Here is a 6,534-nt window from a genome sequence, read left to right as displayed (position 1 = left end):
GATGAGTGAATGACTGAGGAAGCGACGTGAATAAAATTACATTCATATTTCACTCACTGACCTTTGAATGAATGAATGAATGTGGCAGTAACATGAATAAATTTACGTTCATATTTCACATCAGACAGGCAGCTCAGTAATCAAGAACCTGTGCTTCCATTAAACCAATATTTTATTCATTAGAAAACAAAATAATTTTAGATTTTTATTATTAATTTTTCTGAGATTAGTATTTTCGTTTCACGTGTAAAAATTTATATTATTGAAATGATCTGCATGTTGCATAAATGTCATTCCTCATTCTCGGCTCCCGCTTGGGAAGATTGTTTGTTATGGCAAACAAATTTGTTTGCCATAACAAACAAATTTGTTATGGCTATTTTTTTTGTAATTATCCTTTTCATTATTATTCATTGGCCTTTCTTCTTCTTTATCAAGCTTTTGTTAACTTCATTCTTCTTAGATGCGTGAAATCTCATACATGGGTCTATGTTCATCTATAGTAGATTCACATCAGCAGTGCATTTGATGTCTAGGCCAGTCCCTTATGACGCTACTGGTTGGCTGTTGATAAGCCAACCACAGAGCTGGAAACTCTGTCTCTCTCGAGAGTTCACATAGGCAGGATGTATGTTCCACCTCTCCTGAAAGACGTATCCCTCAGGAGAGATGGAACATACATCCTGTCTATGTGAACTCTCGAGAGAGACTGAGAGTTTCCAGCCCTGTGATTGGCCTATCAACAGCCAATCAGGAGCGTCGTAAGGGACTGGCCAAGACATCAAATGCACGGCTGATGTCAATCTACTATAGCCTTTGGAATCCATAATGATGATCATAGATACTTGTATGAGATTTCACGCATCTAAGAAGAATGAAGTTTCAAAAAGCTAAAGTAGAAAAAAGGCCAATGAATCATAATGAAAAGGATAATTACAATAAAAATTGCCATAACAAATTTGTTTGCAAATTCCTTATGATACCAGGTTTTTTTTCCAATCTTAAGGCTTTTTGAGAGTTATATATACTTCACATCTTTAAGAGACAGAAAAAGGCATAAGGTTAGTAAGAGGTTTCGTGACTTCTTAGGAGGGACAGATAGAATACTATTATGTTATATGAGAATAAAAAAAAAAGCTTTGTAGAAGCTTATCAAGGTGGCTTTGGCTACAGAGAATAAGGAATCCAGGCAGCTTTGTAAGCAGTAAAAAATCATAACTGAATAAGTCTCAGCATAGTCTCAATAATGTTTGCAATTTTCCCTGCATATAAACTAAACCAACAAAGGATTGGATAGCGAGTGAATTCTATCAGAAAATAAGATGCATATCCTTCTATCCGTTTAATCAATGCCTCAGTGGCAAGTTGCCACATAATAATTACGGTCTTGGAGAATCAGCCAAACTACCATAGACAGCCACAATGGTTTTCTGACCGTCTGACTGAATCTGCGGGCCTCTCAACCGAAAATCCTGGAGCCTATTAAGGATTTATGACATCCTCCTTTGGGACGAGGCTGCTGGTGACGCGACCTTGCTACCACAAAGGGTCCGGGGTCTTAGGCCTATTAGGTTTGATATTCATTGGGGCTCATCCAGCCATGATATGACCACAATTAATACAGCATAAATTTACTGGCGACAATTCTGCGATGGTGAAACTTTACTTCTACTAATTTACTGTTAGCACCAATCCAAGTAATGGACACACACACGCACACACACACACACACACACACACACATATATATATATATATATATATATATATATATATATATATATATATATATATATATATATATATATTATGCGTGTGTGTGCTTAAAAAATCACAGTAGATGCACGGTGACTTCAGTATATGAGAAGAATACCAAAAGGTATTCGCTTATATATATATATATTATATATATATATTATATATATTATATATATATATATATATATATATATATATACATATAATTATATATATATATATATATATATTTGTGACGTTTATAGATCGTTCGTCTACCCCGCAAATTAATTAATTACCTCGATTTGGAAAACGGCAGCCATTTCTTTAGAATATCAGCTGATTTTTAGTAACCGCGGGAAACCCAAAACCCGCCAGCTAGAGATAGGAAGTTCCCCAGTTGGGGGAAAAGTCTCTTTTATCAGCTGTAGGGACGTATCTCAAAAGGGAAGGGTGTAGGCAGATTGGTACTTCTTAGACCTATACCTTAAGCTCTCTTTCCTGTGACCCCTCTGCTGGCTGTATGCTTGTTTTCCAGGATTTGCCTTTCTGATCGTGGGGGTTAAAGCTGACCTCCAACCCCCAAGCAACCCAACTGAATTCTGTCTCAGTCGGCTGCGAGACGTGATCTCGGACAGAGGTCAAATTACCTGCCTTCCTTTAGGCCTACCCAGGGCGTGAGTGGCGCGCCGATGACCCAGGCCTCAGACAAAGGGGCCCCCATACTTTCCTACAGAGCCACATTTTCTTCAAAGGTCCACACTGAACACGACATCCAGGTACGTCTTGTGGAACAGCATATTGCCAGTCTCTCCCAACCTATTATCATTGTGATCCTCATTCTCCCAATCATTTCCAGCAACAAAAGGAATTCATCCCTTTGTTCCCTCTCACTGCCTCATGGCCGCATGCTTCCCCTTGTGTGATCGTCCCAGACCAATGGAGTCATTGCATACTTCAGTGAAACCTTAAAAGTTCCTTCTCCCCAGTATTAGAGAATTAATTAATCAAAGCAAGAAGTAATTTTTTCTTTTATCTCGTTTAATCTGGGATTCTTTTCCAGATTCCATGAGTCACGTGCCGTCTCTGCCCGCAAGTGTGCATTAACCCAAGTGACTGAAAATCAGCTTGAATTGAATGAGACTATGAAGCCCCAACGTGGGGCCAATATCATTTAACTTTTCTCCAGGCCAGCACGGGCCTTTTTTGTAAATAAATAGTTTTAAAGTTAACGAGCTGAGTTTTTCTGGCGACCTTCCCTCTAAAGAAAGAAATCAATAATAATCAGTTTACGGTAAGTTCAAGCAATTCCCTCTTGAAATCTCTAAATTACTTCCGTTTACGTATCTAGCTTCTCTCAAGGCCCTATATACGTAAAATTGGCGAATCTTGCCTGGATTGAACCTAGCTTGCTTAAAAAAAAGCTTGTAAATCGCGTTATCCGTTGTAAAACGTAAACTGTAAATTATGTTACAAAGCGTAAATCAAGCACACTTGCAGGGAAAGAAGACACACTGACTCACGGTAAGGTATTCCATTCATTAATATGATTATTCTATAACCAATGTTAGCTAAGGTACGTTTAAGTATTTTTATTTAGAAGTGTTTTAAACAAATGTGAAGGTAGAAATATTATTACATTGTAACGGCCAGAGCGCCGAGCGAATTCTGTTATTTTATAAATCGCATTGTCCTCGTCGGACGAGACAGAGCACGTGTGTAGAATAGATGCCAGAAAGAACCAGATCAAAACTAGGAAGTGCTTTGCCAGGATTTATTGCTGTGTTTGAAAGCCTAGCTAGTTAGGAGTGTTTTACTCATAGTTACGGCAAAAGAAGTGTACAATTCTTTTGTCTGTGATATGTTAGGGAATCCATTTTTAACTTAGTTTCATTCCAAGTGTTGGTAACCGCTACCTCTCAGCTTGAATTCAGCTTAGAGCTCTCTCGCGCCTGCGCGGTCTCAACCAACCTTCGTCTCATTCACAGCGGCAGCCATGTTTGTTTCCTTTTTCAACATTATCTAAACAATTTAAGCAAAGTAACGTAAGTCTCAAAGTTTTAACGTAAATAATATCGATCTCGGTACTAGTATCTATCGTTCTGCCAGAGAAATTAACGTAATTCGCCTTGAATAAGAAAGTAGAATTTTGTGTTGTAAATTGCCTTCGCATTTACAGAGAATCAGCTGTTTTGAACGACATGCTACCCGCTCTTCTCGCCTCACGTGTTTCACCTCGCATCGCTCACTCGCGCGCTGAGCGAAAATTTCATTTCACTTCGCACTTAACGTAACCTCATTTACAATTGTTTGCTAACATCGTTTTCAAATCCTTACCGTAATTTTTCACTTGTCCTTACGTAAAGTTAACGTAAATCTTAAAAGTAGAGTCACTTGCAAGAATTGTTAACGTAAAACGCGTCTTTGTGAAATTCATATTGAAACGCAAATCATTTCATAAGCGCAAGCCGCTAACATTAACGTAAAAATCGTTCAACGCGAGCGCGTTATCATTTTCATAAAACGTTTTCAAAAGCAATTCTCTCAGTAAACGTTAACGTAAGTAAATCATTTAACGCAAGTTGCGTCATATTAAACTAACATTAGTAGTTCAATTCAATATAAGGGAGTTCATTCATATATCATTTTTCACCCTCTCCGAGAGAGAGAGAGAGAGAGAGAGAAAACCAGAACACAGTATTCACGAAGCCAAGAGTACTACATCTTACCATTAATTATAGCATGCAGAATTAACATTATTTTAGTCTCTTGTGTCTCTCCTTTACACTGAGCGTGATACGTACGCGCCTGTGTCCATTGCAGTTTGCAAGCATTTATTTCATTTATCGAGTACTTCAGCGAGTGACTGAGCATTTCTAGAATTTCCATTACCTGTCGTTGCCCGAGTGGTCTTGTTCATTTTTATCCCAAAAGACTTGCGTGTACCGCAAGCACAATTCGCACAGTGTGCCACGCAAATTCATTACTTCCAGACAGGGAAGTCGTTACCAGTTTAGGACTGGCCACCACCAGTGCACGTCAGGTCTTACCATTTTACAGTGCCACTAATTCTTGACACTGTCCATCGACTGGCTGCTGAAGTACTCCCACCTTTTACTTTCTCTCCTCCACTATTACACTCTGCCATGAGCAGTGCCATTTCACTTCAGTATATTTAAGTATACTGCATGTAGTGTCCGGGACACACCAGCACGATACCAGTGCTCCAAGGAACGCCTCCATAAATGCCATTGCACCTGTACAGGCCGTACAGGTAGCCATTAAACCTGCGTGTCCGTCCTTACGGAACGCCCAAATAATTAGTGTGTCCGTGTACAAGGGTCAGTGATCCTTCGGAACACTCAACAAGGGAACGCCTCCCCAAAGTGCCGCAATACCAGCACTACTAGTGCTGCCCAAGGAACGCCTCCTCATAAGTGCCGCGCACCTGTACAGACGTACAGGTAGCCCTATACCTGCGTGTCCGTCCTACGGAACGCTCATTCATTATAGAGTATCCGCCATTTTGGATCATTGAACCAAGGAACGCCTCCTCATAAGTGCCGTGCACCTGTATTGGACCTACAGGTAGCCCATTCCAGCGTCTCCCAACTTAGGAACGCCCTTAAGTGTGACGTACCGCCGTACACTCCATTTGATTTTTTCACCTCTTTAGAAGGTGCCAATCCAGAAGTGCCACCAACTTACGGGACACTTCCCAAGTGCCACAGAGCACCCAGTCTTCTCAGACTTTTTCATTACCACATTGCAGAACCCATTTCCAAGTGAGTGCCACTTTCCTACAGTAGGCACCCTCCTATTCAGTCAGTTAACCCTTTCCTGGCCATTATTTTCATTTTCTTCCGAGCCTCTACTGTAGCCTAAGGGAAATGTCTTCCCCTGCTTCCCGTGACTTCTTTGCCAGAGAGCTAGAGAAGCTCGGAGCCCTCATAACTCTGGGCAGGGAGGCTGGTTACACTGGACCAGCACTTGACCAGTGGATAAAGACGCAGCAGGCTGCTGCGCGCCAGCAGGGAAAGGAAGAAAGAGCAAGAGGAAAGGCGGAGAAGCAGAGAGAAAAGAAAGAGAACAAGAGAAAGCCCAGAGAAGCATAGAAAGAAAGAGAGAGGGATAAAGCCAGAGAGCAGAGAGGTAAAGAGAGAAAAGAAGGATATAAAGCATGAAGCCTAGCTCTCCTAGATGACGCAATCTCTCTGCTAGTTTCCAAGCCCCAGACCATGAGCTGGACTCCCGGTAAGAAGTGGTTGCGGAGGTTCTGCACCACTTGTTGTGTGCGTGGGCATGCTGTGGATTCCGACCAGTGCCCAAGTCGGTCTCTACCTTGGGAGGAGAGCTTCCAGGGTGAACTTCTCCAAGGCTACCATGTAGCCCTGCCTGATGAACAGTCTCCTACGGCCTATCAGTGGGTACAAGTCATGGCCGACACCGAAGCCCAGGTCTCCCTTATTTCCAGAAAGGCATTGCCTAGGGGTGCCAAAATCCAGACGAACGAAGAAATTCAGTTTGAATGGATTGACGGTAACCTCTATTCTGTTCCTTCGGTCCTTCTGAATGTAAAAATGCCCTTTCTGGACCAGGTGACCAAGGAAACCACATTGTGCCGCCTGGCCGTAGTTGACCAATTCCATGATGTTTATCAGGTAATATTGGGCCGAGATCTACTTAAGCCGTATCTCCCCTGGACGCAGCTCCCACTACCAGATGCACCGGATCCCTGCAGCATGCCTCATAATCAACCCTCCATTTTAGATTCAGAGGCTAGTGCCTCCGATGTCC

Source organism: Macrobrachium nipponense, chromosome 43, assembly GCF_015104395.2.
Source record: "Macrobrachium nipponense isolate FS-2020 chromosome 43, ASM1510439v2, whole genome shotgun sequence".
Taxonomy (NCBI): Eukaryota; Metazoa; Arthropoda; class Malacostraca; order Decapoda; family Palaemonidae; genus Macrobrachium; species Macrobrachium nipponense.
Note: the sequence above shows the minus strand (reverse complement) of the source record.